Genomic DNA, 13,717 nt, shown 5'->3' on the forward strand with positions numbered 1-13,717 from the left:
GAGCAAATACCGTAGGCGATTCATTTCTGGAGTACATCCTGGCCAAAACAGAAGCATATCAATAGTCAGAAAGTTTATTCTAATCCCTCCTGTGCTAAGAACAACACCTTGCATTTATTTTCAGGGCATTTTGGAGACTCTGCACATGATCATTTTTTACTAATCCTGTGGCATGAGAAAATATGCTACTATTAATCTGAGAATTTGTTAGATTTAGAAACTTGTTCATCACAAGACCTTGTCTGGATAATGCACAGTAACTTGTTCAGTTTTAAATCAGCTCCACACACCATTCTTGTTGCACAGGTATTACATTACAAAACCAATTTCATTTCGGTTTACCAGGCAAGCCTGCTTGTCCATCTTCTACACAGAAAATGGACAGTTACATGCAGACCCTGGTTCCAAGCTTCTTTTCACATACCCTCTTTCAAACCAAGATAAACTCACTCTCAAGTCATCTGCTTAAGTGACAAACCTCCCAAGCTATTCTAACACCCTCCCACTTCCCACCCTGTTTTAGTAAAAACACCACGATTTTGTGTCCTGCTGGCTACCTAGTGCTGATGACCACAAATAATTTCAGCAAATTACAGAGAAATGTGATTGCTTAATGGGACGTACGAGTATATTAAATCCTGAAGTACTTCACAAGCAATAGGTACACTGTTGCCTGAAAGATGAAGTAAGCTTGAAATAAAAAGGCCAGCTCCCTGAACTAAAAAATCCCTCCAACTGCTTTGAAGCAAAATGACCAATGCCTTTACCTGATTGGAATTGACAGAGACTGACTGAATCTTTCAGGGGATTAATGTGTTTGTCTTTCAAATCCTAAGACCCAGATTCTAATTCGATCGCAAATAAAATGCCTATTGTGATGGCACAGCCTGTAGTACAGTGCTTTTTTTGTCAGGTGGGAGAACATTTAAAGTTGCACTCAATCATAAAGGTGAATCCAGAATAGACTAAGGCATCTGCTAACACGTTCCTTATAGAAAATTACTGTTATGTAAGGAAATAATATGAAATATTTATACAAACAAAGTTTTCCTGTCATTTTGTGTACATACATTTTAAAGTTTCACATTTCAAAGAGAAGACAAGAAACAGAACAACGTATACATTTTTTTTTAATAAATAAATATAACCGAAATTGCCTTGAAGCACCTACCCTTGCAGGATTTAATTCTTTACGTGGGGCAATTAACAGGAAATACACACATAAAATCTTCTGATTTCTTCCTCCAAAGCAAGATCAAGAGCAGGACCAGTGAAAAGGACTGAATACCCTACATGGTAATGTCCAAAGAGGACATAATTAACCTATATTGAAATATGGAAAGCAAATGAAGACGAATTTCAATAAATAAGGCGGCACTGATGGTCATCTAGAGATAAAAATCACAAGAAACTTCTGTGAAACATACTGAGTTTTAATATGCCCATGCTTCTGTTAAATGTGGTTCAGCATTTCCTTTCCAATAGAGGATTTTAGACAGTTAAATTTCCTGCATGCTACTGAGCCTATAATCAATATTTTTTCTTTCCTTAAGAAGTACAAACTTTAAAAATAAGCAAATGCATAGTGCAGTTGCTCTTACATTCATTAGAAGAAATCCCAAAACAATACAATGGTGACTATTTCTGTTTTTAATGCTAGTTTTAGAGGAAAGTATTTCGTAACTAAAATACATGACTTCTGAAATTCCCTGCATTCATATTAGATTCAAAGTCAATACTTAGTAAAACTTTATTTTTAGTTTAACAACATACGTATTCCTCAGCTATAAGGTTGCTACTCACTAATTTATCTGGAGAGCCTTTCGAAGTTATTAATAGCTATTGATACTATTTTCGGCGCAAAGACACTTACAGTGCCAATCCAGCACATCCATCTGTCCAATTACATTTCTAAAGACACTGCAGAAATGATGGTGACTTTTTAAAAGTGGTTCTTAACAGCGAGAGCTCTCTGAAGATCATGCTGTTTATTTTAACAAGTCCTCTCAAAGCCCAATCTCAAGCAAGATTTCTTTAAACAAGTGAAATATTAGTTTCACAATACGAGGAAGGCAAACCAGTATTATCTAACTGGAGCACTGTTCTAGGAACTACACTGTTTTAATTATCTAAGAATTTCACATTAGCTCTACTAGCACTATAATTGAAGGATATTACAAAATGAAAACACATATCATATAAGCAAACATCTGAGAAACATGACTTCATGCACCTTAAAATATTTACAAAGCCTTTACGTTAAATTCCTTCACAGTATTTTAGTGGCCCCTCTTCCTCTTTTCTTTCTGGTTATGGATTAATATTCTATACAACATACTTCTCTTTCCGCATTTTTATTAGAAATACTGGCTCAGTCCTGTAAATGCTTACAAGTGAATACAAGGCTCCCTGTGGCTATACAACCACTGCAGACCAGCTCAGTTGAAAGTAAACTTGAATAAACATCTACATGATTGGACCCTAGGCTTTTAAACTGAATGGAGTAATGCATCAGAATCACTTAAAAGTACATTTACTGTTACCAGTTTGTAGAGATTCCAAGAAAAAAAGCTCAGTCTTTGACTAACTAAAACCTCAAAATGTACAAATGGAACAACAGCTGAAGCTATAAACTTAGCCTATAGAACAGTACATGACTCACTGCACGTACTGCACAACTTGAGACTGAAGACAGTTGAAGTACATTGCCGAGTCAAAATTGAGAGGCCATATAACTTTTGGATGAACACCTACAGGAGTTGAAATCTTCTATTCACTTATTTATTACAATTTTAATAGAGCGGTTTGCTTGGTCCAAAAAGAATGATTCTTTTAAAGGTCTTTAGTGCTTGAATTAACTTGTCTGCTCTGATATTGATTATTTATTGGACATATTGCATTCTAATCCTCAGTCACTTCAGTTTACCAAGTTTCTTTATGAGAAATACTATGATAGAGGATTGAAGCCAGTGCACAAACTAAAATGACATGCCTGTAGCCTCACTCCTGTTTCAATCAGAAAAGCCTATGTCCTCCTAGGAGGGATTGTGCAGACAGACAGCTGCTGCAGGAAAGCAGAAGGACTGGGACACCAGGAAAGTCCCATTTATGCTTCTTTCTCGCCTTTATCTCACCTATCATACTTGGCAATGCCTGCAGTTGTTTGGCACTGTGGGTATTTCTAAGGAGTCTGACAGGGTCAAAGATACCAGTACCTAACTCAGGAACATTGCAATCTAGTATAATCTACAAAACAAAGGCCATAAAGCTCCCCCTAACTCACATTTTAGCTAGGAGATCTTCCTTAGAAGAATTTCCCATTTTACTATAGGATATGTCTTTTCAGAGGCTCAGAACCCAGTAGAACATATAACAGCTTGCTGTAAAATGTTAACTGCCCCACCGCATAAATTTGCTCCCTAAATTCAAAGGAATTCAAATTCAATTTTAACCAATTTGTGATACTTCTGTCTGCTAGACTGAAGACCCAGCTTTTTTAGCAATTTTTTTTTCCTCCTCATTTGAGTAGTTATAAGCAACTACCGGGTCGCTCGCCAGCGGCTTTTTTTAGATTTAAAGAAACACCTTATTTCATTCATCTGAAGGCATATTTTCCAATCCTTTAATAATTTTCATGGCTCTTCTCTGGATACTCTACAAACATTTAAATCAGCCTTGCACCTCTTCGACATGGAAAAATTAACTATACCAATCAAGTCACTATACCAATCAAGTCCCTGCCATACTCCCTCACAGAAGAATTCTGTATTATCACAATAACATCACAGCATCAGCAGCGGTTATGATTGGCAAGAAAACAGAGAGGTGAGTATGTTACTGGTTATGATTGGCAAAAACAAACCAAAGAGGTGAGTATGTCACTGCTACAGCTAAGGATGACATGCACACAATGCTATGGATAAAGGTTCCCAAAACCTGGCACGACAAAGCACAGCAGCTGGCCTGATTTAGGTAATTTATTTAAATACAGAACAGTACAGAGAAAACATATTTACTTTGATCTTCAAGAATGAATGGAAGTATCTGAGTTAAGTATTTTGTCTATCCTCAAGCTTTAACTAGCTAAGAACAAACTAATTTGTTTGGGCTGAGAACAAGAGACATCAAAGTTTTATGGCAAGCTATGAAACATCAAGCTAAGATGCAATAATAAAAATATTCAGCCTCAAGCACAATCAATAATGAAAGCAAATACTCTGCAAAACAAAAGCCACAGATTTTAAAACTTTGTAGACAAAGCTGTACAAATCCTGTTGCACTTAGAAATGAGATATGCCTTCTTCAAACCCAAGAGGACTACAGACCAGACTAAGAGGTACTGCCTATAACCAGCTGTGGCTTTGTTTTAAATTTTGAGGCTTTGTAATTTACTCGTGTCTTTTTTAAACCTATATAGAGCAATATCAAAATACCATAGAGCTAAGAAGAACATCTGCTGCAGCTAATGAACACCTGTGTAATATGCATGTGTTTCATAAACTCCCATTAAAGTAACAGGAATGCCTAATCCAAATTTGTTGTTAAGATTCAGATGTATTTTAACTAGTATTCCCGTTATTCCAACTAGCACTCTAGTCTTCTTGGACCTCTCATCACTCAATCACTAATACAATACTGCCTTTGTGCCTGTACACAGTAATTACAGAATACACTTATTTCAAGATAAGGATAATAACAGAATTATTACAAAGTTTGGGAGCAAAATCAACTCACCATCAAGTCTCAAGATTTTCGAGTTTAAGAGATTGCCTTGTTACAATTATTTTTTATTTACCTCCTCTGTTGATCATGACTCTTTGTGAGAACAGCGCAAACTCTCTGCTTCAAGGAATAATAAAATATAATCCTCATTGAAGCTTACACAAGACTTGCAAGATGGTAAGCCCTTGAGGCATGCAGCATTCTTCCGTTTGTCAAATCTTATTTTTCCAAATATCACAAAAGCAAGATGCATTCCCTGAGCAGTGATACCTGCATGCCTTTTCTTAAATGTTAGAGTAAACAGATGAAGAAAACAAGTTAAAAACAAACAAACAAAACCAACCCAAAACTAAACAGAAGCAAACAAAAAAACCCCACACAAAACAAAAAAAACCAAACCAACCAACCCAAACTGACCCACGGGGCGCAATTTTACTATTTGCAGAACTCTAGGATCCAGCCGATGTCCCTGTATTTCTAAAGAAATAAAAGTGCTGCATAAAACACACTTCAACAAGCTTTCCTTCTACATTGATTTCTTTATTGAAGTTTTCATTCAAACTTCTCTGGTCTTAGCCAAAACTGTATTTCTGAGAGCTCAAACAATGTCATTACTTCATGCAAAAGTGGTGGGTTTTGGTACTACAAAAATAAGTTGTAGGGGTATCAGTAAGCAGTAATACAAGCACAAGATTTATGCACATTCAATGTTGCAATAACAGATTAGACTATTGGTCCATGTAGTATGATTCATGGTTTTATAATGCTGAAGGGGATGACCACAGAATAAATCTTCCGAGACAGAATTTTTTTTTCTTAGATTCCCTCAGTTAGAAGCTAACATGCTTGAAAAACATGAAGGATTATTAATAACAGTTTAATAATAACTCTGCAAGGCCTTATCCACTGTACAGAGACATGTTACATACTCAGCATACACGGGACAGTAAATTCAGCGCTGATATATGTCTGACTAATGTGCTAACACAGCAGAAGGGTACTGATGCTTAACTACACAGCAAATATAAACAACTTATCTCACTGATCTCATAACACAGAATGATCTGGGGCTACAGATGAACATTTAGGGACTCCTAGATGCAGTGTGTGAACATGTATGAAAATCAGCAACAGCAAGAGAAATCTACCTAAAAATAATACCAGAAAGCTACTAGAGAACATTTGCGAGAAACTGCACAGAAATCTGATAAACTACCCCCTTTTTTTTTTTATTGTTTCCATCAGCACAAACATGCTGCTCATCAGTTTGGTTTTACAGAAGGATGAATGAAGTGGGAATTCTGTTTTGAGTAAAAACTACAAAAGGAGTTACTGAAATATAATAGCTCTTCAAAGTGCAGGGGCAGAAGTGAAATTTACAGTTGTAAGGTACAGCAGGTCTTCTGTTAGCCTAACACAAGTACATTATGAATTGAATGAGTGTCTGAGTCTTTCACTAAGTACACAGCAGCAAAATCGTCAGTTTGGCAGCTAAATCATCAGTTTGGCAGCTAAACAATGCCATACCCTAATGTCTGCTACAGCTAAAAGTCTTTTGACTTCTACAGTCATGTTACCATTCATGATAACACATAGCCTCCAAATCTAAGCTTCTCTAATAGCTTCTGCGATAGTTTCTCACTCTAGATCAAAAATTCATGGACCCCTGAAACTGAGATTAGACAGAGTAGAAGAAAATCTGACCTAAATATGAAAGCATTTTGGGCTACTCCATGTGTAAGTATTTCTATTGGGCACATCTGTTCGTGGTAAATCACTAAATATTAAATATGAACCCTGAAAATATGGTTATGAAGTCTCCTATTTACAGTCCAGATATTCAATTTAGCACATGTATTTACTTTTTTTTTTCCTTTTTAGGAGTTAAACCATTTAAAAACAAGGTGTTACAATGGTTCTTTAGGAATAGGAGGACATAAAATCTTATCTAGCGAGAGATGATTTACTGGCTCAACAGAAAAAGTGAAAGATATTTTATAAATTCCCTTCTTCCAAGAACACTCTCTGAGCATTTAGAAAGCCATAAAGCAATATCTTATATTTGCTATAACTGGGAGAGGGAAACAAGGAAATGATATCTATAAGCAGATAAAATAGAAAAAAAATAGAAAAACACCACGGTAAAGCATGCAAACTGAAGCATAACATATACACGAGCAGGGAGAAGACACTTTTGAGGTACTGCGGAAAGAGATAAGAGGAATAGGAAAATATGACAGAAACAAACCAAATAGTCAAGAGTCCATGATTATGCTGACACAGAAGAGTACATGTGGGAGGTGGATGGATGGAGTGAAACTAGGGAAGAATCTCACAATACAAGCAGACACAATGCCACAGAGAAAGAGAACGCTCGGGGGCAGCAGTCAAAGATCAAACCACTGAAATTATTCAAGTACATAAAGAAAGGAGCTGAGTTGCAGGCACATAAGTGAGTTAACCTGACACAACCAAGACCAGTTAATGCCCATGGGCATGTCATTAACTTGTATCAAATGCAAGCCAAATTGAGGTAGCTTATTGCCCCTCACCTCCCATGACAGAAAGGTAAACTAGCTCATGTTTATCTTGGGATCCAAGCACACACAGCGGGAGTTAAGATAAAGCATGTTGCACTCAATTCATCTCTAGGTTTGCCTTGGAGCTACGTACTGCTTTACTTACAGTCTCAGATGCAGTCCTGAAAATCCCCACAGAGCTGACATCTAAGTCCCAGCAGGCCTGAATTTCAGAGCTGCTTTCAGTTATGTCCTTAAAATTCCACGAGACTGTGAAGTCCATAAGCTCAGGAGCACCTGAGTCTTGACAAAATTCAGCGCAGTTGTACCCACTTGCCACCTAAACAAGATCCAGAAACTATGTATCCCCCAGCTACATCTTTCTAGAGGAGATGTCAGTCAGTCCCCCACACAATAGTTCCTTATGAAATGCAACGGTTGCTTCAACTTCAGCCTGAGAAAGCAAAGCCCTGTCATATAACAGCTGGCAAGTCAGAAAAGTCATACCTCATGGATCAGATCTGCTCTTAAAAGCACACTGTCCCAACTTCTGTGCTCCAAGCACACTCCACTCATACCAACACCCTTCAAAAGCCAAAGCTATACTTTTTTTATATATATAGCCAATTCTTCTTAGTTAAATGAACTTTCATTTAGCTAACATTTTTCAGGCCATTCATGTTTAGCCCCATTTGCCTTACCTCAAAAACCTCTTTACACACCACGGCCTTTCCCCCACTAGTCTTGCATCCTAGTAAATTCTTCTTCTCAAAGTTCTCTCCATGTCTGCATGGAGCCTTTCCATTCATCCACATTTCACCTAAGTGCTCCCTTAATCCTTTCTGTATGAATCAAGTAACTCCAAAAACCTGTCTGGACTGGCAGAGGAAAAAGTGGAGTCTTGCCTCACCCACTCCTCGTGGCTCCTGATCTACAAGACCTTAAAAGGAACTACAACCTGTGTTTCCTACACCTTCCTCTACTAATTGTCCTTCTGCAGCCTTTGACAATCTTTCCTGGTTGCACAGGATAGTATAGCATAGCTGCCTCAAACAGAACCTCTTCTGGTCTTCCATAGCTATAACCATAGCCCTGCTACGTGCCTCTTTACCCTGAGCACAGCATAAATAATTACTACCATGATCATTTAGGCAAGTTTCTCCAACTAGAGACAGCTACCTACAAAGAACAGCTCAACCACTACACTCAATCAATTTATATAGCCACTGCAGTCTCCAGAATGAATGCATCTGCTTCATGCCACAGATGTTTCAACTGCTCAAGAATTCTTCACCTCTCATTGCAGTATGTGGCTCCAGAACCACGTGCCAATTTGCACCTCGTTAATGGCAATACAGCCTTAGCTGGGATGAACAATCTGCCGAAAACTCCACAACAGTAATTTACGGTATGCTACAATTTTAAACATCCAGTCATTTGGCCTTCTGCAGTAGGTACTAAGGTAATGCAATCAGCTTGGTTAAATTCTGTATAAAGCAGTTTCCCAACCTTTTTCCATGATATCTACTTTAAGAGCGTTTGTAATATTTCTTCCAGAGATTTCAAGATATGCTACCTGCACAACCTTAGAAGGCCTTTAGGAGTCACTTTCTTGCCATTTTGTCCAAACACTTCCTTTTGCTTCTGGAATATGCTGATGAGTGTTCCAACAGAAGTTCATATCACATTCGTGCTGGTGCTCTTTGAAAGCATTTTCTGTTTTACCTTTCTGCTGGAGCTGAGAGTTGCAGGTGAACACCTACAACTCCTTCTCCTTTGCTTTAGGAAAGAGAAGTCTTCCACTCACTACTGAGCTCCTTGTCCACAGCGTCAACTTTTCTTCAGACTTTTCCCTCAGGCTCGAGTTCTTGAAGCTTAGTCATCTAAAATCTCTAAGCAGATGTTTCCACTTCAGTAACGTACTTTTCTGAGTGATTTTTCCATTTCCAAGGGTGCTTGGTATCTGTTTTGTTCTGATTATCTGTCTTTTGAATTACACAATTAAACATGGTGGGAATTTCCTTCAAACACCCAGCAAATTGTCTTCAATATCAACAGCTGCTTTTTCTTCACTAATAAAGTCCCTCCCCCCACTGACAGGCAGTTAAATGCGATGCTTAATGAAATGAATCAAGTAAATTGGGATGCTCCTATTGTTCAGTTTGGTTGACAGTAAACTCTCATAACCTAGCCTTTAACATTCCTTACTTCTGTAATCAACTTCTCCGAGTGTTGCTTCTGCCACAGGTTTTAATTCATGTTTCTGCCACAAGACAGCTAAACCAAATTACACAAGCTCCTCCAGTTTCTGGTGTGTTTCTTCCTGTCTAAACCTTGTGTTTCACACAGTCATGATCACAGATCGAAAAAAACCTGTTCCCTTGAGAAGAAAATTGTATCTACAAGACAAGTATCGCGCCAGATCACTGAGTCTGGTGCTCAGCCAGACCTCCGAAAGCTTAGGAACACATTCTGCTTTGTTTCTGTGAAACGGACTTCATGAACCTTCACCTCACCCTTCATTCTCTCTTCATTGTCACTCTCTCAAGAACTTTCATTGGGATTCTTCTTGCCTCCAGCTTCAGCACAAATACAACAAGGTACTACTTGCACTCAGACGATCCCACTGCTCTGCTGACCACAGAATCACAGAATATTAGGGATTGGAAAGGACCTCCAAAGATAATCCAGTCCAATCCCCCTGCCGGAGCAGGAACACTGAGATGAGGTTACACAGGAAGGTATCCAGGCGGGTTTTGAATGTCTCCAGAGAAGACTCCGCAACCCCCCTGGGCAGCCTGTTCCAGTGTTGGGTCACCCTCACTGAGAAGAAGTTTCTTCTCAAATTTAAGTGGAACCTCTTGTGTTCCAGTTTGAACCCATTACCCCTTGTCTTATCATTGGTTGTCACCGAGAAGAGCCTGGCTCCATCCTCGTGACACTCACCCTTTATATATTTATTAATGAGGTCACTCCAATAAACTTTCCTCAAACATAAAACAATCAGGATCCTTTGGCCACACTTGGTTTCTACACGGGGACAAGAAGGAGGGAAGAATATGAAACACATTTTCTTGCAGTTCTGTTCCCTGGACTGAAAAAGAAACTGAACCTGAACTTCCAGAGCATTTTTAACTTAGTTCCAAGATCTTCTTGGCACAAGTTTATGGCAATTTGAGTTCCCATGAAAGCTGCTCCAGTTGATCACTTTTAGGCAAGCAGCTGTTCCCATCCTCATTGCCTTACACTTCTGACCCAACTGATAAAAGCTACGGCTGATATTGCTTCTGAACAAGATGCTACTTAGAAGACTACCCTACCACTAAAGTGAAAGTTTGCATCTTCCTCCTCTCTCCTCCTGATGGAAAAAGTCTGTAATCTTATTAACTGCAACAGCTGTAAATAGTTGCTGTTCCAAAGCAGTCCCACGTGGCCTGAGATGGCCCTGCCTCCTTTTAACTTTGAGCTCCAAGAACAGTCATTCTCACCCAAAGTCAAATAGATCCTTCTGTTCTTTCACTCGACACATCCAAATGAAATAGTTTCTCTAAAATAAATCTTTTTTATACAGGGTTTCACAAATCTCCTTTTAGAGACACAGTCTCCTACATCCCCCCTCCCCAACTGCCAACTTCACCTGTGTTTTGAGATTTCCACATTCTTATTTCCTGGATTGTGTCCCAAGTTATTAATCTTAATAGTTCTCCTGGACTCAGCCTGGAACCTCCCTTTAAGTCACTTGCTCAGTCATCTAATCATATCCTTAATCCTTCTTGGCAGATCTAACCCCAACCACCTACCCCAGCAGAGAGAAAGAAGGAAGCTCTCTCCTACATATTACATGTTACTGGACACATGCCCTTACAGAAATAATGGCACAGAATTCCTACATCATCCTTCCTGATAGTAACTGTTCTCCCAACTACCTTTTTTTTTCTCTCCTGATGACTGCTAAGACCAAGTTTTTGTCCTTTCTACCTCTTCTTGAGGTTTATGGCTTTCTAAACTATCTCCTTCAGACTTTTTACATGAATATATGCTTACAATGGATTTTAGATTTTCATGAGGTCTAAAAAGATAGCCAAGGAAGGAGAGGGAAAAAATGTAGTATTTCAACAAAGTTACATGCAAAATCATATTAGGCGAAGGCTGAAAATTTATTTGATAATATATATGGGGGAAAAGGTCATAGACTACTTTTATTATTCCCAAATACAAAATTTAAAAAACCCAAACAAACAAAAACCCACACAACCAAAACAACGAACAAACACAAACAAACCAGCTTCAGTTAGCAGGCTTAATACTATAAAAATTGTGACACCATTGAAAAAAAGCCCAGTTAGGCTTATCATATACTCGGCCTTTTGGGGTTCTTTTTTGTCTCAGAAAAGGTCAATTGCTTTTTAAACAGCACAAAGCCCAAATCTTTACAGCACAAAAATAAAGCAGCACAAGACTCAGTGGCATGTTTTGGCACAGCTCTACACAAGTCTCACCACAAGAGTCTGCGATAGCATTATAAAAAAAAACACCTACTGGCAGGACAGTCCTGCTGAATACTAAGAACAGAGCTTGGGTGTCCAATAAAAAAATGGCAGCAAGAACTGGAGAGAATAAGTACATTCGATTTCATATGAATGAGAAGTCTTTATGTAGGAGTAGTAGTGGGAACAAAATTTCTTCACATTTTATTGTGTAATTTTGCTGTGTAGTAGTGTTTCAGTATGATTTATTGTGCAACGCTATTGCATGGCATCATTTGTTGAGCAACACTGCTGCGTGGTATAGTTTTTTATTTAATGATATTGAACGTTAGGCAATGGTCTTGCATACCATAATTTGCGTTTTCTGTTGGGCAACATCACTGCCATAGTTCTTGACTCAAAGGTGAATTACATGAATTCGCATAACAGTGCTGAATTCATGATTTTAACATCTATTCACTCAGAGATGGCAAATGGAGACAATTATTTTTTTCTTAAAAAAAAACCCCAAAAACATGCAGAAAAGCAGCAAAGTGAGCAGGTATTCAAGCGGATCTTAGGGCATTAAGACATGACTTCTTTAAATCACAAGGCAGCATTGCCTCATAAATGACAACTTCTTATCCAGAGCTACCCTGTAACTACATTGTGTGACACTACATGTTTCGCATGGGCACCTGACTGTAAAAACTACAGAAGGATCTTGTTTTACATACTAATGGGTATAAACAAGATCAGTAACATGCTTTTGACGTGACTTAGGCTTTATCCAAAACTATCCTTGCTAAGACCCGCTGAAATCCAGACCCTGAACAAGAAACTCTCCATGTCGTATGCAAAATTCATCTGATTACTTCATTATAGTGGAATCCTGAGTTAACAGCAACCCTACTGAGCTTAGAGCAAAAATGTAAAATGTTGCATTAGTAAAAGATTTAAGCATACTTCAGATGGCATCACGATGTCATCCTACTACTGCTTAACATGCTCCAAAGAAGCAGGAGGAAGAAAGAAAAGTTTGCTCTATATGCAGTATTACTGTACGTTACTTAGCTTTACGTTCCTTACATAAACTTGCCTTCTCATGCCTCTTTTTTTTTTTTTCCCTCTGATCATTTTTGCTTACAACAAACACGGTCTATATACAGACTTAAATAACATGTTTGAAGTTCAGGAAATACATGAGAACTTGAAGCATTTTTCCAAACAAATCAAGCAATCCATAAGGATATCAACTTTGTACCCACATCTATTTTTATAGCCATCTGCAAATGCTATTGACTGGCTAGAACAGCATCTCTTTCATGCACTACCTGGCAGTCTATGAACAATTGTACGTTGCAAGAGGCCGAGAAAGAGCGCTAACACTGGTAGATTACAATGCAGTGCTGCTGCAAGCGTTTTTATTTGATCTTGTATTCTGGCAGGTTTAAATACAGAAGAAAAAAATATGCACGCAGGCTTAATTTTTAAAATATGGCAAAAAACTCAGAAGATATGCTGGGAAGGCAAATTGTGGCCAAAAAAGAAAAATGTGAGCTCCCTCCATCTATAACATAAGATTAATTTATTATCTGACAGATGGCAGAAGGGAGGGGGGCGGAAAAGAAAAGACTGCTGATGCAGTGAGCTTCCTGTCTGTAATGAAGGCTCCACATTCCCACTTATTTTACTGCCACAAAATACATCCATAGTTGCATTCACTCCAGAGTCTTGCTCCGTGTATTTCTAGGTTTAAATCAAAACAGCCTTGACCTCATCACTGCGTGGACAACTAAAATATGAAGAAAACATCCAGAGAAGCGATTCTTCTGTCAACTGCCCAAGGCTACTCGCAATAGCAACTATGAAAGCTGGGACTCTACCCCGCTCATTTCATTTGACCACAGAGAGAGAGCCATTCATGCTGGCCAACACTTCCAGAGCTAGTGGTTATTGCAGCGAGTTACCATCTCATTTGCCATCCCAGCACTGAAAGTTCCTTTTCCA

At 38.5% G+C, this 13,717-nt stretch overlaps 1 protein-coding gene across 1 annotated transcript in view; it reads right to left on the minus strand.

The window, feature by feature from the left end:
- The window catches only part of ELOVL4 (ELOVL fatty acid elongase 4), a 35,591-nt gene that overhangs the window by 20,809 nt on the left and 1,065 nt on the right, over nt 1–13,717 (minus strand). The gene's annotated exons all lie outside the window — the stretch shown is intronic.

This window comes from Caloenas nicobarica, chromosome 3 (genome assembly GCF_036013445.1).
Source record: "Caloenas nicobarica isolate bCalNic1 chromosome 3, bCalNic1.hap1, whole genome shotgun sequence".
Classification (NCBI taxonomy): domain Eukaryota; kingdom Metazoa; phylum Chordata; class Aves; order Columbiformes; family Columbidae; genus Caloenas; species Caloenas nicobarica.